Source organism: Mesocricetus auratus, unplaced genomic scaffold, assembly GCF_017639785.1.
Source record: "Mesocricetus auratus isolate SY011 unplaced genomic scaffold, BCM_Maur_2.0 Super-Scaffold_100714, whole genome shotgun sequence".
NCBI lineage: Eukaryota > Metazoa > Chordata > Mammalia > Rodentia > Cricetidae > Mesocricetus > Mesocricetus auratus.
Window position 1 is genome coordinate 9,712,418 of NW_024429270.1, and position 16,186 is coordinate 9,728,603.

Below are 16,186 nucleotides of genomic sequence, written 5' to 3' on the forward strand. Positions count from 1 at the left end.
GGATAGAGAAAATGTGGTACATTTACACAATGGAGTATTACTCAGCAGAAAAAAATAATGGAATCTTGAAATTCGCAGGGAAATGGATAGCACTGGAAGAAACCATCCTGAGTGAGGTAACCCAGTCGCAAAAAGACAAACATGGTATGTACTCACTCATATATGGATTTTAGACATGGATCAGGATAGTGCCAGTTTGCACTTCCACTGATAGAGAGTCTGGGAAACAGGAAAGAACCTAAAAGATATGCATATATGCATAGTACCCAAGAGAAGAGGATGGAGACAAGATCCCCTGAATGGATGGGGAACACGGTGAGGGGTGGGGGGAGTGGGACCTGGGAAGAAGAGAGGGGGTGAAGAGGAAGAGAGTTGGTCATGGGGGAACAGGAAGTTGAGGGGGTGGGGGTAGAATAGGGGGAAGAGGGAATCATAGGATCGAATACAGATCAGGCAACAGAGCGACCTCGAGTGATCTAAAGGGATAACACCAATTGGCAAGCTAAGCAATAGTGGAGAGACCACCTCGAATGCCCATTCCTGATAATGAACTTGATGTCTATAACCATCCGGGAGCCTTCATCCTGTGACTGATGGAAGCAGAGGCAAACACACAATTAATCACTGAACTGAACCCAAGGAACCCAGTGACAGAGAGAGAGGAGTGATGAGCAAATCGGCAAAGAATGGGCTGGCAAAACCAGCAGAGACAGCTGATCTGAACAGGGGAGAGCTCTTGGATCCCAGACCGACAGTGGGGAGGCCAGCATGGGACTGATCTGGATCCCCCAAATGTGAGTGTCAGCGAGAAGGCCTGGGCAACCTATGGGGCCCTGAGCTGTGGATCAGTGTCTATCCCTGATATACAAACAGTCTTCGTGTGCCTATAGCACAAAGAGGGATGCTCTCTCAGCCTGGACTCTTAGGGGAGTGCCTGGACCCTACCCAGAGTAAAATGACAGACTCTGATATCCCCTATGTGGAAGGAGTTGGCAATAGGGTGGGAGGGTGAGGGGAAAGGGGAGTGGGGGAGGAGGGGAGGGAGAGGGAACTGGGATTGACATGTAAAACAAGCTATTTAAAATTTTTAAAAAATTGAAAAAAAAAATCAGGGCCTAAGCTCCAAGCTCTTGGGTCCTAGAGAATTCAAGATTAATTACAATGTTTCAGAATAGGCTAACCTGGGTCATTAAAGAACATTCCAGAGATCCTGCACACATGTCTAACCTGTAAAGTGATCTCTATAACAGGAAGACATGCTGATCTAAGAAGTAAATATCCATCATGCTATCAAAAACTTTAAAAGTTGTTAAAGGACCAACCAATTATGGCTCAAAACATTATTTTGTTTTGGAATGTGGGGAGGGTCAGAGGTCAATTTCAGGTATCTTCCATCTTAAATTTTAAGACAGGTTCTCTCACCAATTCAGCTAGACCAGATGGCCAGCAAGCTCCAGGAGTCCTTTCTCTTCACCCCCCAGTACTGGGATTGCTGGTGAGCACTAACACAATTCGATTTTAACACCTGCTAGGCGTCAGACTCAAGCCCCTTGTTTGCAAGGCAAGCTTTACTAACTGAGTCATCTCCTCAGCCCGTCTGTCTTTAAGGCACAGCTAGAGATGGAAGGAGTGCCCCTCCCACCCTGTACCCAGACAGTATGCTTCCTAATCACAGGGTGTGATCAAAAAGACCTTCCCGAACAAGGGTGTGATATCTGCGTCTGCCTGGGGTTTCAGGCCTCCCAGTCTGGATTCCACCCTTTTCCCCAGCCTCATGCCCACTAGATCTTCTCAGTCCTCAAGGCCATCTCTCTCAGCTCTCAGCTACTGGCCCCTCTGCCAATACATTCATCTGCCCTTTCTACACTGGGAGCCTTCAAGCTGCTTTGAATGGAGCGCCTCACACACCTCACCTTCACCAGTCAGGCTCCCGTGTTCCTGAGTCATCAGCAACTTAACTTCCTCTTTCTGCACTGCTTTTTAGTGATTATCCAGCAGCACTGACTTTGTTCCCCCATTATCAGGCATCGCGTTAACTCCAAGTACAGCCTGCTCCGTGGTTTAATGTCACAGAAACTGACTTACTTCCAGCACTCTCCAGCCAAATTGACTATTTCCCTGATACTCAGTGGTAAAAGGGTAGGAGGAGAGGGAGGGATGCTTCATAACCTATCTCATTCACACCCTGCCTTAACTGCCCCAGAAGCTCTAGGCTAGAAGGATGCAAAACCTCCCTACTGCGTCAGAAAGATTTTGGGTGGTAAAGGCAAAACACATGTCAGAAACAAAGAACAGTTTACTTTGGCCCAGTTTGAGAAAGATTTTGGTCCGTCCTGGAGAAGAAGGCATGACAGAGTGTGTGGCAGTGGGAATATTCAGCAACATTTGTGCACATCATGACAGACCAGAAAACAAGACAAACAGACCAGAATCAGGGATACGGCTATCACCACAGACCACTTCCACCAGCCAGGCTGCATCTCCCAAAGGCCCCACGGCCTTGGAAATAGCGCCTCAAATTGGAGAACTCATGCTCAAAATATGAGCCCGTGGGAGAAATTTTGCATTCAAACCGTAATGGTAACCAGATCATGCTTGAAGCTAAAGCCATATGACTTTATTTTAATCTCAAAAAAAAATTATCAGGAAGCTCCTAGGCCCATCTGGGCTCAGACAGCACAAAAGCCAGCGATGTTTAAAAAAGCAAACAGTTTCCAGATTCTCCAGGGCACAGAGAGGCTTACAAGTATCTCACCATTTGCACCGCCTCCCTGATGAGACTAAGCTGCCCCTCCCAGCCTCCCTGCTGCCACCAAACTGAAGATAATCCTCTGGCCCTGGGCCTCTGGGCCAGATGGATAACATTTCTCCAGTGGGATACACTTCCCCTCCCTCCTCAAAGTAGGAATGTGGGGGCCTGGCTCTTGGTGAAGAACAGCCATAGGGTGGGAACAACAGCCCTCTGTCTTCCAAAGAGATTTGTGTGGAAAGCCGCCCAGTCCCCTCAAGACTGACTAACTCTGTTCAAATGTCTTCAGTCAAATCATCCTATGGAGAACCCTGGGGCTCCGTCAGTACAGTGTGTCCCACACAGGCATGGACACAGGAACTCTGATCCTCGGCATGTGTAGGGGCACATGCCTGACATGCCAGTGCTGGGGAGGCAGAGACGGGACGATGCCTGGAGCCTACTGGACAGCTGGTCTCACTGACAAGTGAGCTCCAAGTTCAGTGGGAGAGCCTGTCTCAGGAGGAGAAGATAGACAACACCCACATCCACATGCTGCCCCCATGCTTTGTCCTTTGCCCCTTAAATGACACTGTCACCAATTCCGAGAGTCACGCACACTCTGTGTGTGTGCTGTACCCACACACACAAAGTGAACTCTAACATGATACAGTCATGACTTACTGACTCACCAATAATCAAAGGTGTGTTATTTGAAATTTCCATTTAGTGACCCCAGTGTATGTTGAGGGAAATGGGGTAGGTCTGCCCTTATGGCATGCATGGAACCTGAGTCCCCAAAGGGGGAAACAATGTCCCCTGACCAGACACCTTTACACCACCAGCTCTATCCTTTCTTCTCTCTACAAACCCAGGGCCAGCACTCACAGCTAGCCGGAACTCAGCACAGCAAGGCAAGAAGACAATGCCTGTGACTGCTCTCATAGGGTCACCATATGACCCTATGTTTAAACCAGATCACTTTCATTTTAACCCATCAGTGAAACAAAGTAAAGATGACTCTCGACACTTGAAATTGGTGACATTGTCATGTAAGGGGCAAAGGACAAAGCATTCTGACTAAGGGGCATTTTCAGATGATCACTGATAACCCTGAGTCTTTTATTATTTTTTATTTGCATATCTCCAGAACAGAGGAAGCAGTATGCTTTTTTGGACCTAGATACCCACCCTGAACTTCAATGATCACACAGCAGTCAAGGGGCAGAAAATCAAAACCCCTCCCTCCCCTCCTAGAGGAAGTGAGAGAGAGTGGTCATCTTCCTCCTTCATCAGTATCTCTTCTTACAAGCTCCCATGCCACAGTTCTGGTTTTAGGCGCTGCCACCTTGCTATTCATCTGCTCTAAAACTGTGCTATTCCAATGCTGGAAAACATCTATCCATAACTCACACCTTATAAATGAGTGTGAGTCAAAACATCAGCTCATTCCAGAATTCCTGAGCTTCCAGTCTTCCTCCTAGGATCCTTGAAGGAGGGAAGGAAGCTGATCCTTCACTGCAGAGCCCACACAGGAAGACTGGTGGTGGATTTGGCAGAAAGTAGAAAGGGACTTTTGTTTTTTTTAACCAGGATTGCCTCCAGGGAAGGCAATTGTAAATCGTCATGAGCAGTGATCACCAGAAGTCACTTGGAATTCCATGCAGCAGGAAGCATGCCTGGCTCACACTTTGCAGAGAAACATGGGGGGGGCGGGGCTCAGGCAGAGGACCATTGGGCTCTCTTGAGGAAATGCACAGCTACAGCCTGGCCCCAGATCTGTGCAATCAACCACACACACCCTAGTTCTTCTAGCCGTGGGAAGGAAGTACAGGGCCTGTGAGCATTAATGACTTCCTGTGTGAGAGGTCATGAACTCCTCTGACTCTCTTCTGCCTTCTCACATGTCAAAATAGATGGCCACGTGTCACCCATGAACTTGTCACCCAAGATTGGCCTGAGTATCAGTCAAGGTTAGCAAATTCTGAGACGACAAGAGCTGATCCCCACTCTGGGCAGCTCACCCCACAATGGGCTCACCCCTTAGACTGTGCTCAGGTGCTGAGATTCCACCATCATCATCCCTGTACAGAGGGAAGCCAACAGATTTCTCTCTGTCCCTGAGAACAGCAGCCTACATTCTGTTAGGCCCAGGAAAGTCAGGGTCCAACAGTCACTTCCGTGACAGAGATACAGTGATCTCATCTGCCCAGAAACTACAGGAAAGAGCTGGTGAGTAGCTAAGTGACTGTCCCACTGTCACAGGAAAAGCAAAAAACTGGTGACAGAGCATTAAAAGAAGACAAAACTAGGTGTGGTGGCAGGTGCATACATGTAATTAATGTTTAGGAGGCTGAGGCAGGGGGATTCCTTAGTTCTAGAACATCATGGGCTATATAGTGAGGCTATGTCAAAGGAGAGGAAGGAAATAAAGAAGGGAAGAAGTCAGGGAAGGAAATGAGGAAGGAAGGAAGGAGGGAAGGAAGGAGGGAAGGAAGGAAGGAGAAAGAAAGAGGGAAAAAAAGAAGTTAAGTATAGTGGCATCTTGCCTTGCCAGTGAACTTTTAGTGATGGCCACACTCTTGGGCGTGGTTTCAGGTGCAGATGTGACCCATTATAAGGTAGAGCAGTAGCTGGTTCACCCACTCTTGGTTACAGAAAACACTAAAAGGGCAGAGACTACATTTTCTGGGGCAGGAAGACCGAGGTAGTTATTTACTCTTATTTGTGTAAGTACTTCCCTAATAAATAACTATTTATCATTTATCTTGGGTCTGGGGGACTCATTTAAACCCCACCATCAATTGGAGCTCAACATGGGGCTTGAACCCATGACCCTGTGATTAAGAGTGTGTTTTTTAATCCATGCAACCAGGTTGATGCTACTGAGGTGGATTTTACAGATGAAAAATCAAGTCTTTGGAATTCAAAGTACTTGCATAAGGTCAGATAATTTGTAAATGATGAATATGAGGTTCAAATTCAAGACCCTCAGACTCCCAGAACCATGCTTTTATTTGCTTTACTATACTCATATACATACACACCCATATACAGATAGTTTTCTTTTCACTTTTTCAGACTTGGTCTCCCTACTCTAGGCTAACCTTGAACTCCTGAACTTCTGAGGCAACTTCCCAGTGTTGGAGTTACAGGCATAAGCTGTTTCCCCATGTATCTTAGGGACTTTGAAAATGGCCAAATGGTAACTATGGTGACCCTATGAGAGCAGTCACAGGCATTGTCTTCTTGCCTTGCTGTGGGACTCCAGAAGACATAGACAACGGCTTCCAGAAAAATGGATTCAGATCTTCCCACCATCCAAGTAGCCCACTGTGATGTGTCAGAGCCCATACCAGCCATGTGTGAAGTGTTAGCCTACACCAGCCATGTATGAGGTGTCAGTAGCCCACATTCTCAAATGTACCCAACAAACAGGTCTTACTCTGCCATTGCACAGCTCAGGGGCTTAAGGGTCACAGTTGATTTGAGCATGGTTTTGAACTCAGATCTTCCTGACTCCGAGGCTGGTGACTAGGGAACCCTTTCCTTACAAAGGAAAGGGGGGTCAGTACAAAAGTTGTAGCTGAAGCAGAGTCACTGAGCCAAGATGAGTCAGCCTTTCCCTTTCTCAGAACTAGAAGATATCACCTCTGACAAAGGATTTTAAAGTCCCAGGAGAAGCTCTTTCCCCTTAAGGAAGACATGTCTGCCCCTTTTGAGAAAACAGATTCTGCATTATTGCCAAGCCTAATGATGTGATGAAAATAGGCAGCTTAGGGGCTAAGTGTAGGTGGCATGCCTACCACTAGGAAGCTGTGTGAATTTAGGTGAATTGCTCAACGCCTCTGAGACCTGGTTTCCACAAAATGACAGAATTGAACTGGATTTCCTGGGTATTCACCTCTGCTGGTGTTCTCACAACCGATGATGTGTTGATGAACTCAGGAAAATTCCCTGAGATATAAAAACCAGGGAGAGAATACATGAAATTCTGAGAAGATAAAAGATAGTTAAACGCTATGAGAAATGGGGTATTCTCTCTGCTCTCAGCCCTTGAGGTGGAGGCAGTAGGTTCATTTCAAAACTAACTTGGGCAACATTAGACTTCCATCTCAAAAACACAAAACAAACAGAAAAGTGATGAGAGACCCCTGCCTGTTAGGAGTGATTCACTGTCTGTGATACCTGCTGTGTGTATGATTCACTCTTCTACCCATGGGAAGGTCTCTCATTATCCGGAGGTAAAGTAGTAGCAGAGGTTAGGCTGGTCCCCAGACCTGCAAAGGTCACCTTCTCATCACTGTAAATAAAATTCTGACAGAAGCAACCTAAGGGAGGAAGGGTTTCTTTTGTCTCACAGTTTCGGGGAACTTCAGTTCATTGTAGTGGACAAGATATGCATGGAGCAGTGGCTCAATCCAGGTTGGCCAGAATATGAGGCAGCAGGTGACACTGCAGCAGTTGGGAAGTGGAGGGAGGAAATGACATAAGGAACAAAGGACAATATACCCCTAGAGAGTCATCCCAGTGAACTGCTTCTCCAGGAAGGCCCCACCGCCTACCTCCTAAAAGCCCTACCTCCTAAAAGCTCTACAACCTCCTTCCTTCCAGCTTAGGACCAACTACTAAAAAATGTGAACTTGAGGGGGATACCCTATATTCCACTCATCAACAGCAGTGTGTGAGTGCATGCATGTGTTGGTGTGTGTGTGTGCGCATGTGCGTGCATGCACACAAGCCCACTAGAGGTATTTACAGCAGAAACCCGGCATGGTGATGGGAAAAGATGCTGAAGAATCTTTTTTTCAGTTCTGTCTGATTCTCTGCAAAAATACCATAAACAACTGTCAGATTCAAACTATCCAGAAAACGCACAAAATACAATGGAGCAGCCTCTTACTGACCATTCCACCTCAAACTGAGGATGTCTTAACACCGGCTACTGAGGCAGGAGGATTGTGAGTTCATGGCTGGCCTGGAAAACTTAGTGAGACCTTGCATCAAAATAAAAAAGTGAAGAAGGGGCTGGGGTTTAGTTCAGGAGAGCCTTGCCTAGTGTGTGCAAGAACCTGGCTTCTTTCCCCAGTTTTGCAAAAATCTATCCACATGCAGCATTCATTTTAGCATTTGTACAAAATTTACAGATCCTTCAAATGTAAATAGTTGTCATTTGTTTTCTCCTAACAGTGTCAAAGTACTATCCTAAACCAAGACTCGCTAGTGACTGCCCCATTGTGTGTACATGAGGAGCAGTGAGTGACCCATTGGGTGTATATGGGGAGACCATGCTGGGTGTATGGGGAGACCATGCTGGGTGTATGGGAAGACCATGCTGGGTGTATGGGGAGACCATTCTGGGTGTATGGGGAGACCATGCTGGGTGTTCCTGAGCACCTAGGCTTTGCTGGTGGACTAGCATAGAACTTAGCTCTATTTTCATGTTTCAGGTTCTTTAACACCACACTGTATTTTGGTTGTGAAGATCAGGAGGCTGTGAGGTTTGGAGTAGAGATGACAGATTGAGGGCAGGATCTAGGGGACATTCTTCTCCTTTGTGCCTTTGTGTCCCGTTGGGGAAAGTAGCTGGAAAGGCCCTTCTTTTCCCTGCAGAGCTGAACCCTCAACAGCAAGGCACTTCCCAACCTTGGAAGTTGCTCTGGAATCACCCTTTTGATTTCCACTAGTGAGCACAACTTCTGATAGTACAGACAGATGGCCTCCTCTAGCAAGGAAGGGACACATGTGGAAAACCAGTCAGTTCAGGTAGAGACTCCAGGTGAGGGCTCATCCAAGGGCCAGAGCTGCAATCCTGTGACTTCCAGCTTCTGAGGCCCCAAATACACAGCCAAGTCCATGGACCCTGAAGGAAGGGTTCTGGGTAATGCTCCTCTACCAGCAGTCATGACAAGACCACTGCATTGCTGCTTCTATGTGAGTATTTCTGGGAACATTTCAGGTCACATGCTAACTGCTGGAATTTACAGTGGTATCTGGGCCTCTGAAATAGATTGTTTGAAGGATGGCTGGATTTCTGTTAAGTTGAGAAAATCAGCAGAAGTACTTTTCTCTATTGGAGCAATGGGGGCCTGTAAGTGGACATATCCTAGAGGAGATGAAAGAGTAATTAAGATGTGAGAAAATGAGATAAGGGAACACATACCAAGCAGAAGAAGTCATAGGAAAACTTAAAATTCTTACAACAGAGCAAAACACCTGGTCAGGCCTGGTCATAGTAGAGTTACACCAACTGGCACCACTCAAAGAGAGTCATCTGCTGCTCAGTGTTCACAAATGTTTCCAGAACCACTGGCCACTTGAAGTTGGCCATAGGAAGAATCTTTCCAGCATGGTAATTAGTAAACACTGTGAATTAGAACTTTGATTTTTTTTTCTTTAACCAGCTTGCCAGCACAAAGTACAGGAATGGACACTATTATTGTTAGATACCACTAACGAGTCAATTGAAGAGAGTGATGTGGTCAGATCTACACTTCTAAATCTGTCTCTCTGGGACTAGTATGGAGAGGCAGAGGCATATCTAGGAGGCCATAGTGGGTCACCATTCAATCAAAGGCCAAGAGTGACATGGGTAGGAGCAGGAGAAGAAGCCCCAACCAGTTCAGAGGTAGGCTGAGGATTCAGTGACCGGTGGAATCACTAGTTATTTCCTTCTTGCCGCCTTAATATCCCTTGCTAAAGTGACTTAAGGAAGAAAGGGATTATTTTTACTCACAGTTTGAGAGTTGGGTACATCAAGGCAGGGAAGTTGCAGTGGCAGGAGCTTGATACATCCTGTCACATGTCACATTGTACCCACAAACAGGAAGCAGACGTAGACGGATGCTGGTGCTCAGCTCACTTCCTTCTTTTTATTCAGTCTGGAATCATAGCCCACAGAATGATGATCACCACATTTGTAGTGTATGTTACCACTTCAATTAATCCAGTATGGACACGCCCAAATCTCCTAGGTGGCTCCAAAGGCTGTAAAATTAAGAGTCAATATGTGAGTGGAGATGCAGAATAGCAGAGGGAGAGAGGAGGAGCCCAGGCCAATGAGCTTGAAGCAGCTGGGACAAATGTCAGGCCTCTTCACGTGATCTCCCTCCTCAAGAAAGACTTGTAGAGTTGACTCTAGAAAACCCTCCAGGACTGATTGACGCAGGCTTGACAGAGAAGGGAGAGGTCTACAGCCTTAGCTTAGGAAGAGCAACACCACCCTCTTTCTCCTCCCTCTTCCATTCTGCTGTGTTCTAAACTGTCCCTAGAAGCTACATGTTGGCAAGTCAGCTCCCAAATTCACAAGTCAATGGCATTTGGAGGTGGGGCCTTTGGAGATGATTAATATTGGTTATGAATGGGGCCTCCTAATGAGATTAGAAGAGGGAGAGACCTAGGCTGACACGCCTTCACCCTCTCTCCACACAGTGCCCAGTACCATGGCTGACCCAAGAGGATGCCCTCTCCAGATGCTGGTGCCTTAACTTTGTATTTCCTTGCCTCCAGAACTGTGAAACTTTTGTTTTCCTTATAAATTACCCAATCAGTAGCACGTGTTTAAGTTGCAACAAGGGCTGAGGATAGGGCTCAGACAAGAAAGTGATTGTTGTACAATTGTGAGTACCTGGATTCTATCCCTACCACCCACACAGGCCTGGCACTGTGTACATGTAATACATCACTGAGAGCACGGAGACAGAGGATGGCACTCACTAGCCAGCCAGTCTTCCTGAACGAGGGAGCTCCAGGTTCAGTGAGAGACCCCATGTCAAAAAATAAAATAGAGAGGGACTGAGAAAGACATCTGGTCCTGACCTCTGGCCCAAACAGGTATGTACATGCACACACACACACACACACACACACACACACACACACACACACACACACACAAGAATACCTTCTCTTCTTCCTCTGCCCCCTCCCCCTGCTGGCAAAGTCCTCCTAAATCTCAGATATAAATATTCATGTGGTCCAGCCAGTATCAGACAGCTGCCTCATCACTGCTGGTCCACCTACCGTCAGCAGCTCTGGTTGGAACCCTGAGCTCCTTAGACACTAATGTTCAGGGCTGTGATCAGTGCCAGACACTTCATCTTTCTCAGATAGATTCCTCAGCTACTCCTCTCTCCAAGCTGTCTGCTTTGAAGCATAAACTACAGGAAAGCTGAGAACATAAAAATGGACATGCTGACAAGAAAGAGCACTGTGTTCAGAGGCAGACCGGCCTATAGGGCACACAGCTCTGTGTCCAGACCTCTCAGAGCCTCGGGTACCTCACCTGAACTTGGAGTTGTACTCCCCAGTGCAGATGATCTTTATGAGATTGGGGTGAGGTATGCAGGAAGGGTTCAACACCAGAGTATTGTCCATGTTGCTGGTAGTGGGAAAACATTGTTTTAGAGACAAAGTGTTGCTGGTAGTGGGAAAACATTGTTTTAGAGACAAACAGGTCTGAGATCTCATCAGCTCTTTTCTGCTGGCTCTGTGCTCTGTGCTTCTGGGTCATTTACCTAATGCCTCTGATTGTATTGGTTTATGGCTACCATTTTTGAATAGGTCTCTGTCCCTCAAGGTCATCTACTTCTTGGAGGATTATAGCCAATCCAAGCTACATATAAAAGTGCTTTGAGAAGCTGTCAGCACTAAACAAAGGCAAGGGAGTATTTGTTCATTTGTTTGTTGAAGCCCATTAAACACCTTGACTGCAGAGGAGTCTGTGTAACATGGAAGATGCTGGCTGCTACCACTTCAACCCCAACCAGAATGCTAACACTTGCCAGTGTTCCTGTGTAGGGTCCCAAATACCAGACTGCTGACTTCATGCTGTGCCAGCATGAGGCAGCCTCGTGTACAGGAAATGAGAGAGAATTCAGGTCCCAGTACTGAGGGTACCGACCCTAATGGAATGCCCCAGTGTTATGCCCGCAGAAAACAGACCTGAGGGTCTGGAGTACAGATCTTGCCAGTGGGTCTCTAGACTGGCATGGAGCCCCAGGCAGAAGAAACAGTGGAGACATACTGTTTTTCAGTCATGAGATGACCAGGTGGGTGTGAATGAATACTGGGGAGATGGTTCCAGAAGCCTGAGAAGGTTGAGGAGCGGATCCAAAGACTCAATCTCCAAGGGAATCCTGGGAGATTGTAGAACATATGTTAGCTGTATCACATGTCCCTGGAAATTAGATATTTGTTCTCCATTCCTGTAGTCACTAACAGAGGGTATTTCCAGAAGGGTCTCCCATCTCTGTTCTGCTCAGTGTCCTAACCTATAAGCAGGCTCAGATCCTCCAATGGGCAGAGTAAGACCTCAGAAGAAAGCATGGGACCCTTAGAAATGTGAAGCCATTTGAAAGATGGGAATCGTAAACCAATTGCCTACCTTGAAGATGGGCTAAGGATTGGGGAAGACCATTGATGTTAGCTGCGACAATTGACTAACTGGCCGTAAAGAGAATGTGTAGCCATTCACCTCAGGATGGAGAAGGGAAGGAAGAAAACAGGTTCAAGATTGCAGACAGCTTTGCAGCAGGCAGTAGAGGATTTGGATGCTCTCCTGGAGTAATTGGGAGCCATGGGAGAAACACGCGGAGCCATGGGAGAAACCCAGGGCAGTACAGGAGCACAGCCAGGTTTGTGATTTATGAAAACCAACCAAAAGTAAAAGTAAAAACAACCAGAAAGCTTGGAGCCATGAATCAGTCATCTAGGGAGTAGAGGGAGAATAGTATGCAAAGATAAGCCAAAGCTTACAACACACACCCCTACACATCTGAAAGAAGTTCTCTTCCTGTCCCTCCAGCCTGGCTGCAATGCTCCCAGCCTGGCCCTACTCTTGCATCATGAGTCCACCTCAGCATTCAGGGATAATCTGGATCCATCCAACAGTAGATTCCACCCCTCCTCGGCCCTGCCCAGAATCCAGCATCAGAGGGCTTCACTGACCTCCACCCTTCCCCAGACTCAAGTCTGGTGTGGCTTTTCCTACACCCACTCCTAAGGAACTGAGTCCTCCTTGGGTCTTTGAAGAAACAAGGTTCTTCCTCACTGTCCTGTCCCTGGGCTCACCCTGTTCCCTGGCCTGACTCTCCAGACCATATTGGTGTCTTCACTGAAGGCCAATGTCCAGACCCTTGGGCTAGGCCCTTTCTCATGACCATGATTCAAAGCAGGGGAGGTTGCCCCATTACAAAAGGATGGGAAGTAGAGAATGCAGTGGTGTGCACTATTCCAGGGAACACCGGTGTTGGTATGGACTCAACCTGGGGTTCCCTGTCCCTAGCTGACACCCTCACAAAGCCCTAAAGTTAAAGAGCCCACACTACAAAGAGCATGTAGCTTTTCTTTAGGATGCCATCAGCACAGGGCTAGCCCTTCCAGGGTACCTTAGGAAGCCAGGGTCCCATTTCAGCCCCTTTCTAACGATGGAAGAAGGCAAGCAACCTGGCAGAGAGTCCAGGCCTCAGAAGGACAACTCTGCCTCCTGCCCCCAACCCATTCCCCAACCCATTCCCCAACCCATTCCCCAACCCAGCCCCCAACCCAGCCCCCAACCCAGCCCCCAACCCAGCCCCCAACCCAGCCCGGCCAGTCAGCTGAAAACCTCTGACTCTGTCCGTGGCCCCTCCCCTCATCTGTGCACCTTAGGCAGCCACACCCAACCATACCCTTCACACAAATCCCTGAGCCCGAGCCCACCCCCACCCTTCTGCTGGGGAAGCCACCCGGCCCTGCCTTTTCTTCATAAAAGGCCTGCCTTTATTTTTATTCTTTAATAAGGTTGCCACTGGACTGAGGGAGGTAGATTTTAGCCCAAGGCTGCATCTGCCCTTCATTTAAAACTACCCTGACTCCCACAAGGTTGGAAAACAAGTCTCCGAGCTCCTCTTTTATAGTCTTCCTTAGATCCAAACCCAGAGCTATTTTTGCCAACAGATTGTGTCAGCCTGGAGCTCATTTGCCTCCAGAAAGGGTCCCTCTTGCGTAAAAAGCAAAACCCACCTGCAGCCTGCCAGACAACCCCATTCCTCTTATCCCACCTCCAGGATCTTCTCCTTGGCTGTCACTAACCCGGGCCTTCAAAGAAACCTTTTCTCTACCTGGAAGCTTCTGGAATCCTGCCGCTGCGCCAAACTCTTACCTCATCCACAGTCCTTAATTCTCAAATAGGCATGTAGTTTTAGATTCCAAAATATGTTTTTTTTGTTTCCCACTAGAAGTATACAGAGGGGGAGTTTATTGTTGTTGTTGATTGCACTGGGTTGTTTGACTAAGAACGTCTGGACAGAGGTAGGCAGTACAGGTTTGTTGGGGAAACCTGTCATTTACAAGGAAATGAAAAACAAAGGGAACATCTCCCTGCCAGGGCCCCTCAGAGGGAGTACCGTCTCCCCTCTCTGAAGCAAAGCCACAGGCTTCCTTTGTCATTAATTCATCAGGCTGGGTCCAGACCCCAAGGCCAGGCCTTGTCTGCCTGAGAGGCAGATCTAAAAACAGCTCAGGCCTCAGAGAGGGGCCAGCCCAGTGTCTAATTGCTCAGAGCTCTCTCTGCATCCTCCTTGTGCTCCCCCCCCCCGCAGGCGGCTTGAAGAGTGAAGACTCACTTTGATTTGGAGAGGGAGAAGAAAAGAAAGCTGCTTGCAGGTGTGGAGCCACAATCGCCCAGGCAACAGAGGGGAAAATGCCTCTCGGCAGGCAGGCTGCTAGCACAGGTGCAACTCCATTTTCCTAAGCCCATGCAGAGAGCGGGAAAGGAGTTGGGGAGGGGGTTTTTGGAGGGGGACACACGCTGCACGCTTGTGGAGAAGTCCAGAAGCAGATTGGGGTGTTTTTAATCCATCACAGGACCTGGAATACCAAAGAGCCCTGGTTGTAGCTATGAATTCTTGTTGTGTAGGAAAAAAGTTATGAATGGACAGATGAGTTACCTTGAACCTTGTGTATATTTTACCTGGGCCAAAATGGGAGTGAGGGAAGGAGGGAGTATGAATAGTGCCCATTTGGCTGGAAGTTTCCAAGACATTCGTTCAACTCTGCATTCCTTCAGCCTGCATTTATTATTGATAATAATAGCTACCATTTAGTGGCTCCCACAGTAGAGCAGGTGCTTGCTAAGCACTTTAACTTACCGTATGCAACTCAGGTCTCGCAGCTTCTCTGTGAGACAGACCTTACCATCTGCATTTTATTGATTAAAAAAAACTTTCTCAGCCAGAGACAGAGACAGGCACTTGCCCACTAAGCCCATGACCTGTAAGCGTAAGGGTTCAAAACCAGAAGTAACCACGTCCCAAGTCAAAGCTCTTACCTGCCAGGGTTGTCCCCTTCCCTCTGTGGGTCTCTGTGCCTGGCCTTGGGCTGACCATTAGAATAAATGTTTGGTATACCAAGTATTCTTGGAACGACATGTTAGAGGTCCATCTTGAGATTTAGCCATAAGAGGCAACAAAAGCTGTACTCTGCTCTTCCTCTGTGTAGCAAAGATGCCTGCTAAGCAGGCTAAGCTTCCCCACTGAGGCATGGAGTACACCATTAACTAAGATGACCTAGTTCTCTGGCCCACTGATAGCCACACTACCTAGTGAAACTTCCTCTCTCCCCCAGAACTTAGACAGGACCTAATCTACTCTTGTGACTTGGCTTAGTCAACAAAATGCAGTTGAAGAGTTAAGACTCTTCTGAGCTAGGTTTTAAGAACCTGGTAGCTTCTCCACCCTCACCCCTGTTTCTCTTGAAATCTGACCTTTGTCACGTGGCAGCCTCAATGTCTTCTTATAAAATAGGAGACACATGTCCTGGTCGTTGATGAACCTATGACACACAATGAGACCACGCTAGACTATCTAGCCTCCAGCCAAATCAATGTGAGCACAGTCAGCGGAGGGAACCCAGCACACACCAGAAGACCTCCTGACAGAAGCCCACCCGAATCCTCACCTGCAGAACAGGGAGCTGAACCACCGGTCATCAGGCTGTCAACAAGACCAGGGTTAGGGGTCTTGTCACTCATCTGTTTCCTTAAGCTGAGAAGCCACAGGGAAGTGTGATCAGAGGTATGCTCAGTCCCCGGTGCCCCAGGACCCACACAAATGCAGGCCCTTAAGCCTGGAATGTTTCTGCACCCTGGCCTCTTTGCCACCTTTTGTTGTTGTTGTTGTTATATTTCACTTTACGGAAAGAGGATGCCGCAGGCTGGGAGAAAAGAGAGTTCTTGGAAGCTGGGAGCTGATTGTACTGACACACTTATGAAGCTGAGCTACACAGCAAGACCTTTTCTCAAAAAAAAAAAAAAAAAGTCAGTGGATCCTGTGTGGAAGGCAAGACCATGAAGCCATGGGTTGGGTATTCAGATTCCTGTAACACTCACATCTTTTTATTGGAGGTCAAATAATTATTTCCACCTGTGTGCAGCTGACCCATCAGCTCTCTGCGGAACCCTCTGTGTTGAAGCTGGTG

At 47.6% G+C, this 16,186-nt stretch overlaps 1 long non-coding RNA gene across 3 annotated transcripts; it reads right to left on the bottom strand.

Annotated features, from left to right (window-relative positions):
• Positions 1-5,725: 5,725 nt before the first annotated feature.
• Positions 5,726-16,018, bottom strand: LOC110342545. 3 transcript variants are annotated; one of them, XR_002384640.1, is made up of 4 exons: positions 15,668-16,018; positions 14,335-14,578; positions 9,465-9,715; positions 5,726-8,834 (listed from the first exon to the last, which is right to left on the bottom strand). It is a non-coding gene; the product is annotated as an uncharacterized LOC110342545 (long non-coding RNA). The 3 variants fall into 3 exon arrangements; XR_002384642.1 differs by lacking the exon at positions 14,335-14,578; XR_002384641.2 differs by lacking the exons at positions 14,335-14,578; positions 15,668-16,018 and adding an exon at positions 15,039-15,415.
• Between the last annotated feature and the right edge of the window lie 168 nt (positions 16,019-16,186).